Source organism: Ambystoma mexicanum, chromosome 5q (assembly GCF_040938575.1).
Source record: "Ambystoma mexicanum isolate Mex_15411 chromosome 5q, UKY_AmexF1_1, whole genome shotgun sequence".
Classification (NCBI taxonomy): Eukaryota; Metazoa; Chordata; class Amphibia; order Caudata; family Ambystomatidae; genus Ambystoma; species Ambystoma mexicanum.
This window is the reverse complement of record NC_090933.1, coordinates 1,306,951,883-1,306,969,279: the sequence shown is the minus strand read 5'-3', so window position 1 is coordinate 1,306,969,279 and position 17,397 is coordinate 1,306,951,883. Positions and strand designations below refer to the sequence as shown.

Below are 17,397 nucleotides of genomic sequence, written 5' to 3'. Positions count from 1 at the left end.
CCATGAGTGGCCCCCCCAGTCTGATCAGAGCGATGATAAAACGGATAAAGAGACGACGATAAACCCGCCTGAAAAATCACAGGATGATGACATGGACATATTGGCTCAAGTTAGGGGGGAGGGAGTTTCATGAGACTGGACAATGCTGATTGTAAAACTCTGACGCTGAATCTGATGATGGAAGTCCCAAGAATTGTGTGTTATATAAAATAAAAATTGTTTTTTCCAAAAAAAAAAAAAAACTCTGTGCGGCTCCCGCCGGCTTCTCTGGGATCATTTGCATTGCCGCACTGGACGCCGCAAGGGCGCTCGTCCCTGCCACTCTGGATTTGGGGATCTGAACCCGACTTCCTGTCGATCGGCTGAGGGCAATGGAGGCCATAGCCCATCCCTTCCGAACGGCGCTCGCCCATCCCTTAGGACTGACTGACCCATGTTTAACTTCTGTTCACATGGAACTCTTCTCCACTTTATTCTTCAAAGTTCTTGTTTTAATATTTGCTACTACAACCAAGATCTGCACCTGCGGCGGCTCCACTCGGGCCCTCGCCCCAGGCTTCTGTGCGTACTGCAGCAGCCCTCCTACTCGCCTGACTTAGCCCCCGCGGCTCTCAACGCCGGCCTGGTATGGGCCTGATGCTCCAGGGCCATCCATTTTCAGGGCTAGTTGATTCGACAGGTGAGTTGTTACACACTCCTTAGCGGATTCCGACTACCATGGCCACCATCCTGCTGTCTGTATCAACCAACACCGTTTCTGGGGACTGATGAGCATCTGCATCATGCGCCTTAACCCCGGGTGCGGTTCATCCCGCAGCGCCTGTTCTGCTTACCAAAAGTTGCCCACTGAGCACTTTCATACAATACCCGGCTCCACGCCAGCAAGCCAGGCTTCATACCCATTTAAAGCTTGAGAGCAGGTTGAGATAATTTTGGCCCCAAGACCTCTAATCATTCGCTTTGCTAGATAAAACTGGGGTTTCCGTGCGCCAGCTATCTTGAGTGAAACTTCGGAGAGAACCAGCTACTATATCATTCGATTAGTCTTTTGCCCCTATACCCAGGTCGGATGACCGATTTACACATCAGGACCGCTACGGACCTCCACTAGGCCGAGTTCACCATCTTTTGGGTCCTATCACAAACGCTCATGCATCATCTCTGACAGAGCGGGGGAGATGGGTCGGTGGAGAGCCCACCGCGACAGGATGCCACTGCAATCGCCGGGCACCGGCCCTCAACATCATTACATCACAGGGTTTCATTCATCCCTCTGACTCGGGCAGGCATTATATTCTTAGTCAGTGTTTCCAGACAGGTCGGGTGGTTAACCGACCCCTGGCGCCCTTCGTGGGCCTCACCGCCCGGCAGCACGACATGGTTGGGGTGTATTGAGGGCAGTCCACCACAGTCACATCGGGAGCCCCGTCTCCCGTGGCCACTCTAGCAACCCCCAAGAGGGGCCAGGACAGTTGCCGGGTAAGGGCCCGGTGGTGGTCTATCTCCCTCAGCCCCGTGGACACAGCAAAACTGCTGTCAGGGGGCTGTAACACTCTGCTGGAGCAGAGAGCCACCTGCCCCCTGGGGCCTTCCCAAATGCAACCTGCTGGGGCTGGATGTGCCCGGGCCGCAGACCCGCAAGGGCCTCCACCGCCGTTCCAGGTGACCAACCTGCCTGCCGTGTTGAATCCTGTGGGTGGACTGCACAGACCCCACCAGTTTACCGCTCAACCGTTTCACACCCTCTTGAACTCTCTTCAACTTTCCCTTACGGTACTTGTTGGTCACCAGTCTCGCGCCCGTATTTAGCCTTAGACAAAGTTTACCACACGCTTTGGGCTGCATTCCCAAGTAACCTGACTCCAAGAAGACCTAATCCCGGTGTGCAACAGGCCGCTATCGGCCTAACACCATCCGCGTGGGGAGACTCGATCAGAAGGACTTGAGCCCCCTGAGTGATGCCAGGGAGTCGGTCTTCTGTACGCCACATTTCCCACGCCTGCTGCTGAATGGGGATTCGGCGCTGGGCTCTTCCCTTTTCACTGGCTGTTACTGAGGGAATCTTGGTTAGTTCCTTTTCCTCTGCTTAGTAATATGCTTAAATTCAGCAGGTCACCATGTCTGATCTGAGGCCGTGGTCGGGGAGCACAAAGCTCAGGGCAGCTGGCCTCGGGCCCGTATGGGGGGTTGCCCCAGCCCTTGGCGCAGGCGAGTGTATTCTGTTCCAATCTGTGACCGAAGCCCACATGGTCACGAGGTCCGTGCTCCATGGTCATCCTGCGCCGGCAGCCGCGGGACACCAAAGACAGCCACACACAGCACGGCCAGGTACCCCGGGGTAGGGTGAAGGTGCGCCAGGCTTTTTTAAAGCCTGCTGCCGCCGCCACCACATCTGGGGCGCGTCGGCCACCCTTCCCTCCCGAAACCAGCATGAGGTGGGGAAACTGGGGAAACCAGGACGCGTCGGCAATGAGCTTGCGCGCCAGGTCCAAGGATCCAGCGACGGTGCTGATCGGGGTCTGACCTTAGGGGGATGAATGGAATGGGGTCCCTGCGACAGCCCCAGCCACGCCCATGGGAGTGAACCCCGGGGCGATTGATGTACAAGCGACCCTCAGACAGGCGTAGTCCCGGGAAAAACCCAGGGCCACATGGTGCGTTCGAAGTGTTGATCAATGTGTCCTGCAATTCACACTAATTCTTGCAGCAAGCTGCGTTCTTCATCGATGCACGAGTCGAGTGATCCACCGCCAAGAGCCACAGGCAACTTTTTTTGTCCTAGACGTCGGCCTGACCCTGCCGGTGCAGGAGAGGTTGGGGGAGGCAGCGCTGGCTGTGGCAGGACAGCCCAGCTCCCTGTCTACCTCGGCTGAAACCATTGTGGTTTCACAAAAATAAAAAATAATAATCCAGGTGCTCAGCCTGACCGCCAGCTGCAGCAGCACAGTGCTTCCCAGGGGGGTGGAGGTAGGCCGCTCTGCCACCTGCCCACACAGCCCGATCCACTCATCCTTCCCCGACCCCTTCCACTTCCACTTCCGTTTTGGGAGGGGGGCTGGGAGATGGACAACGAGGCAGGCCAGAGACAGCACAGACAGGGGGTCTGGTGGGACCACTAGAGTCTTCAAACCCCAGCCCGGCCGCATAGGACCCAGCTCCAGGTACCTGGGCAAGAGGGAAGGTCACCCACTGTGCCAGCGGGCCTGGCCATTGCTCACACACAGATGTGGGCGGCTGGAACCTTGACGCCCACCGTCAAGTGAGCCAGCTGCACCATGGCTCATGCCTGGCTTGCCCGGGTGCCTGTCTGCCTGGGGAGGCACCCCTCGAGAGCAGTCAGGTTTCCCTCGGCTCCCGGCTGCCCCCAGTCAGGGCTTCCCTGGTGACCGGGGTGTCCCCACCAATGCCCAGCCGCTGGCAGGTCAGAGAGAGGAGTGTGCGCCCCCCGGCCAGCGCAGATGCGGGCTCAGTGAGGAGAGGGGGCTGGTTGACCACGCGCACCGGACCGCTCTGCGAGAGGTGCCCCGGGCTGTGGGTGTGCACGTCTGGGATGCAACCGAGGTCGGGCGCAAGGCACTCCCTCCCGCTGCTCAGCTGTTAATGATCCTTTATGCCCCCACCCACAAGCAGAAACCATTCACACTCAAATGCCCCATTTCTCCTTCCAAACACGTTCCAGATTCAAATGCCACCTCCCTCCTGACCTACATGCCACCATCCCTCCATCCGAACCCACAAAGACACCAACACCCGTCCCTCCATACCTACACCAAGATGCTCCACCCCTCAGAGCCACACCCATATGCTTCATCTCTACCTCCACACTCAGATGGCGCCATTCGCCCTCTCTCTATACCCACACCCGATTACCCCATCCCTTCGACACACACATGCTCCCACCACTCCAATAAACCAACCTCCTTCTCTCCAGACAAACATACCCCATCCCTCCATTCACACCCAGATGCCCCCTTCCTTCCCACCAGAGCGCTCCAGCCCTGACCCACATGCTCCACCATTCCCTGACATGCCCCCATCATATGCCCATTCCATATCAACAATGCCCCCTCCGATCCAGACTCCACAATGCACAATCCCTTCCTCAAGGCACATACCATGATGGCCCGTGCTCCCTCCACACAGAAAGATGCCCCTATCCGTCCTCCGACCAATGAGCCCATATCCTTCCCTCCAGACCCACACCAATGTGCCCCATCCCTCCCTCCAGATGCACATCAATGTGTCCTGTGGCTCCCTTCATACCCAAAGCAATGTCCCCATCCCTCCCTACAGCCCCACACCCATGTGCACCATCCCTTCCTCTCAGAACCACACCAAGATGCCCCATCCCTCCCTCTACACCAATACCATAATGCACCATCCTCCCTCCACATAGCACGATGCCCCTTGCATCAGATGCCCATGTGCCGATCCTGAATCACATGCAGATAGCCCCAGCCAACCCCCTCTAAAACCACCCATCCTAGTATGCCCCCATCCGCCCAGACCCACACCAATGTGCCCCGTCCCCTCCTTCCAGACTCACACCAATATGCGGTCATCCCTCCCCAGACCAATGTCCCCATCCCTTCCATCAAACCCACACGAATGTGCCCCCAACACCTCCCTACAGAGCCACACCAAGATGCCCAGTCCAACTTCCCAACCCACACCTAGATGACCCATGTCACCCTCCAGACCCACTGTGCCCCATCTCTCCCTCCAGAAAAACGCCCATGTGCCCCATCCACCTCCCTCCAGAGCCATACCAATGTACCCCACCACCTCCCTCCAGAAACACACCATTGTGCCCCCCCACCTCCCTCCAGAGCCACACCAATGGGACCCGACCACCTCCCTCCAGAGCCACACCAAGATGCCCGTCCCACTTCCCAACCCACACCTAGATGACCCATGCCACCGTCCAGACCCACTGTGCCCCATCTCTCCCTCCAGAAACACACCCATGTGTACCATCCCTCCACCCAGATCCACACCAATGTGCCCCCACCACCTCCCTCCAGAGCCACACCAAGATGCCCCATCCCACTTCCCAACACACACCTAGATGACCCATGCCACCCTCCAGACCCACTGTGCCCCATCTCTCCCTCCAGAAACACGCATGTGCACCATCCCTCTGTCCAGATCCACACCAATGTGCCCCCACCACCTCCCCCCAGAGCCACACCAATGTGCCCCCACCAAATCCCTTCAGAGCCACACCAAGATGCCCCATCCAACTTCGCAACCCACACCTAGATGACCCATGCCACCCTCCAGACCCGCTGTGCCCCATCTCTCCCTCCAGAAACACACCCATGTGCCCCCACCACCCCCCTCCAGAGCCACACCAAGATGCCCCGTCCAACTTCCTAACCCACACCTAGATCACCCATGCTACCCACCAGACCCACTGTTCCCCATCTCTCCCTCCAGAAACATACCCATGTGCACAATCCTTCCGCCAAGATCCACACCAATGTGCCCCACCACCTCCCTCCAGAGCCACACCAATGTGCCCCCACCACCTCTCTCCAGAGCCACACCAAAATGCCCCGTTCCGCTTCCCAGCCCACACCTAGATGACCCATGCCACCCTCCAGACACACTGTTCCCCCATCTCTCCCTCCAGAAACACACCCATGTGCACCATCCCTCCGCCAAGATCCACACCAATGTGCCCCATCACCGATCCACACCGATGTGCCCCCACCACCTCCCTCCAGAGCCACACCAAAATGCCCCGTTCCACTTCCCAACCCACACCTAGATGACCCATGCCACCCTCCAGATCCACTGTGCCCCATCTCTCCCTCCAGAAACACGCCCATGTGCCCCATCCACCTCCCTCGAGAGCCACACCAATGTGCCCCACCACCTCCCTCCAGAGCCACACCGATGTGCCCCCACCACCTCCCTCCAGAGCCACACCAAAATGCCCTGTTCCACTTCCCAACCCACACCTAGATGACCCATGCCACCCTCCAGATCCACTGTGCCCCATCTCTCCCTCCAGAAACACGCCCATGTGCCCCATCCACCTCCCTCGAGAGCCACACCAATGTGCCCCACCACCTCCCTCCAGAGCCACACCAATTGCCCCGTCCAACTTCCTAACCCACACCTAGATGACCCATGCTACCCACCAGACCCACTGTGCCCCATCTCTCCCTCCAGAAATACACCCATTTGCACCATCCCCCACCAAGATCCACACCAATGTGCCCGACCACCTCCCTCGAGAGCCACACCAATGTGCCCCCACCACCTCCCTCCAGAGCCACACCAAAATACCCCGTCACACTTCCCAACCCACACCTAGATGACCCATGCCACCGTCCAGACCCACTGTGCCCCATCTCTCCCTCCAGAAACACGCATGTGCACCATCCCTCCGCCCAGATTCACGCCAATGTGCCCCCACCACCTCCCCCCAGAGCCACACCAAGATGCCCCATCCAACTTCACAACCCACACCTAGATGACCCATGCCACCCTCCAGACCCGCTGTGCCCCATCTCTCCCTCCAGAAACACACCCATGTGCCCCCACCACCTCCCTCCAGAGCCACACCAAGATGCCCCGTCCAACTTCCTAATCCACACCTAGATGACCCATGCTACCCACCAGACCCACTGTTCCCCATCTCTCCCTCCAGAAACATACCCATGTGCACAATCCTTCCGCCAAGATCCACACCAATGTGCCCCAACACCTCCCTCCAGAGCCACACCAATGTGCCCCCACCACCTCCCCCCAGAGCCACACCAAAATGCCCCGTTCCACTTCCCAACCCACACCTAGATGACCCATGCCACCGTCCAGACCCACTGTGCCCCATCTCTCCCTTCAGAAACACACCCATGTGTACCATCCCTCCACCCAGATCCACACCAATGTGCCCCCACCAACTCCCTCCAGATCCACACCAATGTGCCCCCACCACCTCCCTCCAGAGCCACACCAAGATGCCCCATCCCACTTCCCAACCCACACCTAGATGACCCATGCCACCCTCCAGATCCACTGTGCCCCATCTCTCCCTCCAGAAACACGCCCATGTGCCCCATCCACCTCCCTCCAGAGCCACACCAATGTGCCCCACCACCTCCCTCCAGAGCCACACCAATGTGCCCCGTCCAACTTCCTAACCCACACCTAGATGACCCATGCTACCCACCAGACCCACTGTGCCCCATCTCTCCCTCCAGAAACATACCCATGTGCACCATCCCTCTGCCAAGATCCACACCAATGTGCCCGACCACCTCCCTCGAGAGCCACACCAATGTGCCCCCACCACCTCACTCCAGAGCCACACCAAAATACCCCGTCCCACTTCCCAACCCACACCTAGATGACCCATGCCACCCTCCAGACACACTGTGCCCCATCTCTCCCTCCAGAAACAAACCCATGTGCCCCACCACCTCCTTCCAGAGCCACAACAAGATGCCCCGCCCAACATCCTAACCCACACCTAGATGATCCATGCTACCCACCAGACCCACTGTGCCCCATCTCTCCCTCCAGAAACACACCCATGTGCACCATCCTTCCGCCAAGATCCACACCAATGTGCCCCACCACCTCCCTCCAGAGCCACACCAATGTGCCCCCACCACCACCCTCCAGAGCCACACCAAAATGCCCCTTCCCACTTTCCAATCCACACCTAGATGACCCATGCCACCCTCCAGACACACTGTGCCCCATCTCTCCCTCCAGAAACACGCCCATGTGCCCCATCCACCCCCCCCAGAGCCACACCAATGTGCCCCACCACCTCCCTCCAGAGCCACACCAAGATGCCCCGTCCAACTTCCTAACCCACACCTAGATGACCCATGCTACCCACCAGACCCGCTGTGCCCCATCTCTCCCTCCAGAAACACACCCATGTGCAACATCCCTCCGCCAAGATACACACCAATGTGCCCCACCACCTCCCGCCAGAGCCACACCAATGTGCCCCCACCACCTCCCTCCAGAGCCACACCAAAATGCCCAGTCCAACTTCCCAACCCATACCTAGATGACCCATGCCACCCTCCAGACACACTGTGCCCCATCTCTCCCTTCAGAAACACACCCATGTACACCATCCCTCCACCCAGATCCACAAAAATGTGCCCCCACCACCTCCCTCCAGAGCCACACCAAGATGCCCCATCCCACTTCCCAACACACACCTAGATGACCCATGCCACCCTCCAGACCCACTGTGCCCCATCTCTCCCTCCAGAAACACGCATGTGCACCATCCCTCTGCCCATATCCACGCCAATGTGCCCCCACCACCTCCCCCCAGAGCCACACCAAGATGCCCCATCCAACTTCGCAACCCACACCTAGATTACCCATGCCACCCTCCAGACCCGCTGTGCCCCATCTCTCCCTCCAGAAACATACCCATGTGCACAATCCTTCCGCCAAGATCCACACCAATGTGCCCCCACCACCTCCCCCCAGAGCCACACCAAAATGCCCCGTTCCACTTCCCAACCCACACCTAGATGACCCATGCCACCCTCCAGACCCGCTGTGCCCCATCTCTCCCTCCAGAAACACACCCATGTGTCCCCACCACCTCCCTCCAGAGCCACACCAAGATGCCCCATCCAACTTCCTAACCCACACCTAGATCACCCATGCTACCCACCAGACCCACTGTTCCCCATCTCTCCCTCCAGAAACATACCCATGTGCACAATCCTTCCACCAAGATCCACACCAATGTGCCCCACCACCTCCATCCAGAACCACACCAATGTGCCCCCACCACCTCCCTCCAGAGCCACACCAAAATGCCCCGTTCCACTTCCCAACCCACACCTAGATGACATCATGCCATCCTCCAGACACACTGTTCCCCCATCTCTCCCTCCAGAAACACACCCATGTGCACCATCCCTCCGCCAAGATCCACACCAATGTGCCCCATCACCTCCCTCCAGAGCCACACCAAAATGCCCCGTTCCACTTCCCAACCCACACCTAGATGACCCATGCCACCTTCCAGATCCACTGTGCCCCATCTCTCCCTCCAGAAACACGCCCATGTGCCCCATCCACCTCCCTCCAGAGCCACACCAATGTGCCCCACCACCTCCCTCCAGAGCCACACCAATGTGCCCCGTCCAACTTCCTAACCCACACCTAGATGATCCATGCTACCCACCAGACCCACTGTGCCCCATCTCTCCCTCAAGAAACACACCCATGTGCACCATCCCTCCGCCAAGATCCACACCAATGTGCCCGACCACGTCCCTCGAGAGCCACACCAATGTGCCCCCACTCCCTCCCTCCAGAGCCACACCAAAATACCCCGTCCCACTTCCCAACCCACACCTAGATGACCCATGCCACCGTCCAGACCCACTGTGCCCCATCTCTCCCTCCAGAAACACACCCATGTGTACCATCCCTCCACCCAGATCCACACCAATGTGCCCCCACCACCTCCCTCCAGAACCACACCAATGTGCCCCCACCACCTCCCTCCAGAGCCACACCAAGATGCCCCATCCCACTTCCCAACATACACCTAGATGACCCATGCTACCCTCCAGACCCACTGTGCCCCATCTCTCCCTCCAGAAACACGCATGTGCACCATCCCTCCGCCCAGATCCACGCCAATGTGCCCCCACCACCTCCCCCCAGAGCCACACCAAGATGCCCCATCCAACTTCGCAACCCACACCTAGATGACCCATGCCAGCCTCCAGACCCGCTGTGCCCCATCTCTCCCTCCAGAAACACACCCATGTGCCCCACCACCTCCCTCCAGAGCCACACCAAGATGCCCCGTCCAACTTCCTAACCCACACCTAGATGACCCATGCTACCCACCAGACCCACTGTTCCCCATCTCTCCCTCCAGAAACATACCCATGTGCACAATCCTTCCGCCAAGATCCACACCAATGTGCCCCAACACCTCCCTCCAGAGCCACACCAGTGTGCCCCCACCACCTCCCCCCAGAGCCACACCAAAATGCCCCGTTCCACTTCCCAACCCACACCTAGATGACCCATGCCACCGTCTAGACCCACTGTGCCCCATCTCTCCCTCCAGAAACACACCCATGTGTACCATCCCTCCACCCAGATCCACACCAATGTGCCCCCACCACCTCCCTCCAGATCCACACCAATGTGCCCCCATCACCTCCCTCCAGAGCCACACCAAGATGCCCCATCCCACTTCCCAACACACACCTTGATGACCCATGCCACCCTCCAGACCCACTGTGCCCCATCTCTCCCTCCAGAAACACGCATGTGCACCATCCCTCCGCCCAGATCCACGCCAATGTGACCCCACCACCTCCCCCCAGAGCCACACCAAGATGCCCCATCCAACTTCGCAACCCACACCTAGATGACCCATGCCACCCTCCAGACCCGTTGTGCCCCATCTCTCCCTCCAGAAACACACCCATGTGCCCCCACCACCTCCCTCCAGAGCCACACCAAGATGCCCCGTCCAACTTCCTAACCCACTCCTAGATGACCCATGCTACCCACCAGACCCACTGTTCCCCATCTCTCCCTCCAGAAACATACCCATGTGCACAATCCTTCCGCCAAGATCCACACCAATGTGCCTCACCACCTCCCTCCAGAGCCACACCAATGTGCCCCCACCACCTCCCTCCAGAGCCACACCAAAATGCCCCGTTCCACTTCCTAACCCACACCTAGATGACCCATGCCACCCTCCAGACACACTGTTCCCCCATCTCTCCCTCCAGAAACACACCCATGTGCACCAACCCTCCGCCAAGATCCACACCAATGTGCCCCATCACCTCCCTCCAGAGCCACACCAATGTGCCCCATCACCTCCCTCCAGAGCCACACCAAAATGCCCCGTTCCACTTCCCAACCCACACCTAGATGACCCATGCCACCCTCCAGATCCACTGTGCCCCAATTCTCCCTCCAGAAACACCCATGTGCCCCATCCACCTCCCTCCAGAGCCACACCAATGTGCCCCACCACCTCCCTCCAGAGCCACACCAATGTGCCCCGTCCAACTTCCTAACCCACACCTAGATGACCCATGCTACCCACCAGACCCACTGTGCCCCATCTCTCCCTCCAGAAACACACCCATGTGCACCATCCCTCCGCCAAGATCCACACCAATGTGCCCAACCACCTCCCTTGAGAGCCACACCAATGTGCCCCCACCACCTCCCTCCAGAGCCACACCAAAATACCCCGTCCCACTTCCGAACCCACACCTAGATGACCCATGCCACCCTCCAGACACACTGTGCCCCATCTCTCCCTCCAGAAACAAACCCATGTGCCCCACCACCTCCCTCCATAGCCACGCCAAGATGCCCCGCCCAACATCCTAACCCACACCTAGATGACCCATGCTACCCACCAGACCCACTGTGCCCCATCTCTCCCTCCAGAAACACACCCATGTGCACCATCCTTCCGCCAAGATCCACACCAATGTGCCCCACCACCTCCCTCCAGAGCCACACCAATGTTCCCCCACCACCTCCCTCCAGAGCCACACCAAAATGCCCAGTCCCACTACCCAATCCACACCTAGATGACCCATGCCACCCTCCAGACACACTGTGCCCCATCTCTCCCTCCAGAAACACGCCCATGTGCCCCATCCACCTCCCCAAAGAGACACACCAATGTGCCCCACCACCTCCCTCCAGAGCCACACCAAGATGCCCCGTCCAACTTCCTAACCCACACCTAGATGACCCATGCTACCCACCAGACCCGCTGTGCTCCATCTCTCCCTCCAGAAACACACCCATGTGCAACATCCCTCTGCCAAGATCCACACCAATGTGCCCCACCACCTCCCGCCAGAGCCACACCAATGTGCCCCCACCACCTCCCTCCAGAGCCACACCAAAATGCCCCGTCCCACTTCCCAACCCATACCTAGATGACCCATGCCACCCGCCAGACACACTGTGCCTCATCTCTCCATTCAGAAACACACCCATGTGCACCATCCCTCCACCCAGATCCACACCAATGTGCCCCCACCACCTCCCTCCAGATCCACACCAATGTGCCCCCACCACCTCCCTCCAGAGCCACACCAAGATGCCCCATCCCACTTCCCAACACACACCTAGATGACCCATGCCACCTCCAGACCCACTGTGCCCCATCTCTCCCTCCAGAAACACGCATGTGCACCATCCCTCTGCCCAGATCCACGCCTATGTGCCCCCACCACCTCCCCCCAGAGCCACACCAAGATGCCCCATCCAACTTCGCAACCCACACCTAGATGACCCATGCCACCCTCCAGACCCGCTGTGCCCCATCTCTCCCTCCAGAAACACACCCATGTGCTCCCACCACCTCCCTCCAGAGCCACACCAAGATGCCCCGTCCAACCTCCTAACCCACACCTAGATCACCCATGCTACCCACCAGACCCACTGTTCCCCATCTCTCCCTCCAGAAACATACCCATGTGCACAATCCTTCCGCCAAGATCCACACCAATGTGCCCCAACACCTCCCTCCAGAGCCACACCAATGTGCCCCATCACCTCCCTCCAGAGCCACACCAAAATGCCCCGTTCCAGTTCCCAATCCACACCTAGATGACCCATGCCACCCTCCAGACACACTGTGCCCCATCTCTCCCTCCAGAAACACACCCATGTCCTCCATCCCTCCCCAGACCCACACCAATGTACCCCAACCCACACCACTGTCCCTATCCCTCACCCAGACCCACACCACTATGTCCTATCCATCCCTCCAGACCCACACCAATTTGCCCCCTTTCTCCAGAGCCACGCAAAAGTGGCTCAACCCACCAGACCTACACCAGCATGCCCCTATCCAACCATTCAGACCCCAGCAAGATGCCCAATCCCTCCCTCTAGTCAAATAACATAATGCCTGATCCTTCTTCCGAATAGCAAGATGCCCCTTCCCCCTTGCAACAGATGCCTGTGTGCCATCCCGAATCACACGCAGATAGCCCCAGCCAACCCCCTCTAAAACCACGCATCCTAATAATCACACCCTCATAAAACATTAAATCACTCTATTAACCCCCGTTGATCAGTTAAACACAGCATACACTGTCTCTCTATTCCTTTTCTTAGCCCTCCATACCTTTCATGTTGAATAGCTGAGCATGATTTTTAAAGTAAATGTAATTTCCTGCTCCCTTGTCTAAATCGGGTGTCTTGCAGGAACGTTCACGGTATCCGGAAGAAAATTCCAATTTACAGCCAGCCAAAAGCACACGGGTTGCTGCTGTTCCTGCAGCCTGGCAGCCAGAGCCTTGCCGCTCAGGACTCTCCAGGGCCTCCTAGAAATGTTCCCGGTGTTGAAATGCCAACCCCAAACGCTGCTAGCCAAAGGCTGGCAGGGTCCGGTTGCACTTGCACCGGCGGCAGCCAGAGCGTTCAAAATTCCCGCTCAGCCCCAGCCCGCTTACTGAACGTGCTCCGGAACCGCTTCTCTGCTCTGGAAAGCACACGAATGACATCAGAGGTCACGTGACAACGAGGGGGCGGGCCGTTGCTATGGTCCTTTTCTCGGATGGGAACTAGTCGCTACCGTGGTATTAACATACGGTTGATACTAGTTCCCATCCGAGAAACGGACCATCGGTTGTTAGGGTCATTTCTCAGATGGGAAATAGCTGCTTCAGTGTGAGTGGACTAGTTCCCATTAGAGAAATGGCCCTTTTCTGCCCCCTAGTGGCTAAGTCCTGCATAATAATGGGAACTAGCCCACTCACACAGAGAAGGCTAGTTCCTGTTGGCGGTGTCCGGATTCCTCCGTCCGTGAGCTCCCCACCCCCGTGACACAGAGACACCTTCATCCAAGGCATCCTCACCCTCTCGGTTGTCCGGGCTGTCCACTCTCAGGTCGCCGATTCTCCTGAAGAAGGAAGCATTCCTAGTCACGGACGACGTCCCATCAGAGGCTGTCACCATAGAGCCCTTCACCGCCACGACATCTAGGGGGGCGGGTTCATACGTGAGGGATAACTTGCCTTGTGGGTGGCGATTCCTCACCAGCACCTCATCCCCCAGAGCGATGTGTGGGGGTCTCAGGCCCCTCCGGATGTTTTCCATCTGCGTCCTTGTTCGTCTGTTCTCCTCGACCTGTTCATTGTCAATGACGGCGGGGTTCCTGTCAGCCACCTCCGGTATGACGTCTCTCGGGCATCTTTGGAAGAGAGCCTCCGCCGGTGCTACACCCGTTGAGGAGTGAGGTGTGGTCCGATATCCCCGCAGGAAGACATACAGGGCCCTCTGCAAGCACTCGCCTTTTCCGTGGGCAATCCTGAAGACTTTATTAAGGGTGCGCATCATGCGCTCTGCTTCCCTGTTGGCCCGGGGCCACAGTGGGGTTACCCGCCGGTGCTGAATGCCATACTCCCTCATGAGCTCGGCAAAACTATGGTGCCCCGTTGTCGGAGCACAGCACAGAGGGCAGGCCATGGGTGGCGAAAATCTTCTCCAGCGCCACCACCACGTTCTCAAATGCGACGGACTCTATGAACTCGACCTCCGGGTATCGAGACCACTCGTCCACCACAACTAGGAAGTGAGTGCCTCTCGACGTGGACCCGGAGTCTGCGTGCACTACTTCCCATGGCCTGGTCCCTCTTGGCATCGTTTCAATGGACGGTTCCCGCTGGGCCGGTGCCGCAGCCTGGCACCATACGCAAGACGCCACAAATGCTTCCACCTTCCGCTCGGGCTCCGGGAACCACACCTTCTGGCGGAGGCGAGCTTTTGTTTTGGGCGCCCCTTGGTGGCCCTGGTGCGCCAAGGCGATGACCTGTGCAACTTTGGCCTGGGGCACCACGATCCTCTCACCCCTTAGTAGCAGCCCCGACTCCGAGAATGTCAGTTCTTCTCTCACTCTCCATAACTGCTCGAGAGCCACTCTGGCTTCACATGTCCTGCGTTCCACCGCCTCCAGCACCGTCTTCCAGGTGCCCCTCTGCATTGGTTCCCTCAGGATGGCAAAACACTTGTCGCTCTTTGATGCGAGCTCCAGCTCCTCCACCTGCATGGAGTTTGGGGTGGCCGTTTCCACGACCAGGCGGACATGTTCGTCGGCCTCTTCAGCTGACGTAGACTCCTGCAAGTCCCTTCTTGGGTGTCGAGAGAGATAGTCCGCCGCGTTGTTAGCCCCTGGACGATATGTCAATGACACTCCATACTCGAGCAGGGCGAGCATCCAGCGCTCTATTCTCACTGGTGGACGGGATGATGAGCCCGCCATGATCGGCAACAGCGGTTTGTGGTCCGTGACCACAGTCACGGGACGCCCTAGAATGTAGAGGCGAAAATGTCTGCAACCCCTCAGCACCGCCAGGGCTTCCCTTTCAATCTGGGAGTATCTTTGCTCGGTGTCGGAGAGCGCCTTGCTGGCGTATGCTATGGGTCGAATCTCCTGGTCACTCCCCACTTGTGTAAGCACTGCCCCCAGGCCATAGGGGCTGGCATCCACTACGATCTCTGTCTGCAGGCTCAGATCGAAGAACGCCATGGTGTCGTCCGCCGCCAAGGCACCTCTGATATCATCGAATGCCGCCTGCTCAAGGGGGCCCCACTGCCAGACGGTGTCCTTCTTCGTGAGAGATCTCAACAGCTCTGAACGGGACGCCAGATTCCTGATGAAACGGCCACAGTAAGTGACCATGCCCAAAAAGCTCCTCACCTCCGCAACATTTTCTGGCGGACGCGCCTCCTTTATGTCCCTCACTTTGCAGGGGTCCGGCGACACCCCATCCGCCCTAAATACGAATCCAAAAAACTCGATCGTTGTTTTCAGGAATTCGCACTTGTCCTTGTGCAGGGTGAGTCCCAGCGAGCGAAGGTGTTCCAAGGCCTTGGCCAGGCGTGCCAGATGCTCCGTCTCCGACCTGGCATGCTCCATCCAGATCAGCCAGTGCTCCTCTTATGAACACCTCCGCCGCGGAAGACACCCCAAAACTCAACCTCTTATATCGGTAAAGACCTCGATGAGTGGTAAACGTTGTGATGTAGCGGGACTCGGGGTGCAGGACCACCTGGTGATAGCCTGCTCTCAGATCCAGTTTGGAAAAGAACCTCGCCCCTTGCAGTTCCGCTATAATATCATCGATGGTAGGGGTCAAGTGCCGTTCCCTCTTTATGGCCTTATTGGGGAGTCGCATGTCCACGCAGATCCTCGAGATGAAAAGGAACTCGCCGGTGCTTCAGCGCCACTGGTTGGATCGACTCATCGATGTGGAGCTGGACCGGCTCACCCACCAACTGTCCAATGCCTTCAAACAGGGAGCTGTGTTTGGCCAGGAGTACCTGAATGTCGTCTAGGTACACTGAATATGCAAATGTTACAATTCCCAGAGCTTCGGCCGCAGCACAGCAAAGCAGTGTTGTCACTCACCGGTGTGACATAGAACCTGGCCCGGATATGTGAGTCGCCATATTGAACATCAGCCACGAACACGCCGTCCAAGGGAAGGGGCTGGTCGCCGCCGAAAACGAAAATGCGTGCTCTCAGCGCGGTCAGCGTGGGCGGGGCCTGCATGGTATCATAGTGCTGTCTGGCCATCACATTCACGGACGCCCCGGTGGCTACTAGCATTGGTATAGAGTCTCCATTGACCAGCACATTGCACCTGGGCTGTCTCTTGGAGCGGGATTTCAGCATGCTCACACTGGACACAAAGAAAACGTTTTCATCATCCTCTTCCTCCTCCTCCCCCTCCTGAGGGGCCCCTTCGTCACCCTGGTCCACTTGAGCAATGTTGGACGCCCTTTGGGGTCGGAAGAAACCGTCTCGAACAGGCCCCCTAGGCACTACCTTGGGAGCTGCAGATCGGCACATCCTGGCGAAATGGTCCGCGCCTCCGCACCTACCACACTTCACCCCAGTCGCAGGGCATTCAGCCGGGTGCGGGAGATCGTACCCACACTTTGGGCACGAGGAGGTAGTCCCAGGCGGGCACGGGCCCTGAGTGTTCATGGGGCGCCTCGCTCCACGGCCTCTTCCGACTGCGCAGACCTCCTCCACCTTGCCTGGGCGGGGCGGGCACTAGCTTCCATTCTGGTCGCCCGCAGTTCAGACACTTTGTGGCATCTTCCCAGTTCTAAGATGCGGGGAAGGGTGATACCAGGCTCGCGCAATATCTGGCGCCGCAGTTTCCCAGAGGCGCACCCCTGAATGAGTTGATTGCGAATCATGACTTCAGGGTCGTTCCACGCACATGGCACCGCCAGTCTCCGCAGCCGCCTGTAGAATACATCTAGAGTCTCGTCATCCTTCTGTCGAGCCGTCCCCATGAGAAAATGTTCATAATCTGCATTGGCCATTGGCAGAAAATGATTATGGAGTGCATCCTTGGGCACGAG

The 17,397-nt window shown here is 58.3% G+C and overlaps 1 non-coding gene across 1 annotated transcript; it reads right to left on the bottom strand.

Moving 5' to 3' along the window:
* Positions 1–2,608: 2,608 nt before the first annotated feature.
* Positions 2,609–2,759, bottom strand: LOC138499382 (5.8S ribosomal RNA). The gene has a single exon (XR_011279389.1). It is a non-coding gene; the product is annotated as a 5.8S ribosomal RNA (ribosomal RNA).
* Between the last annotated feature and the right edge of the window lie 14,638 nt (positions 2,760–17,397).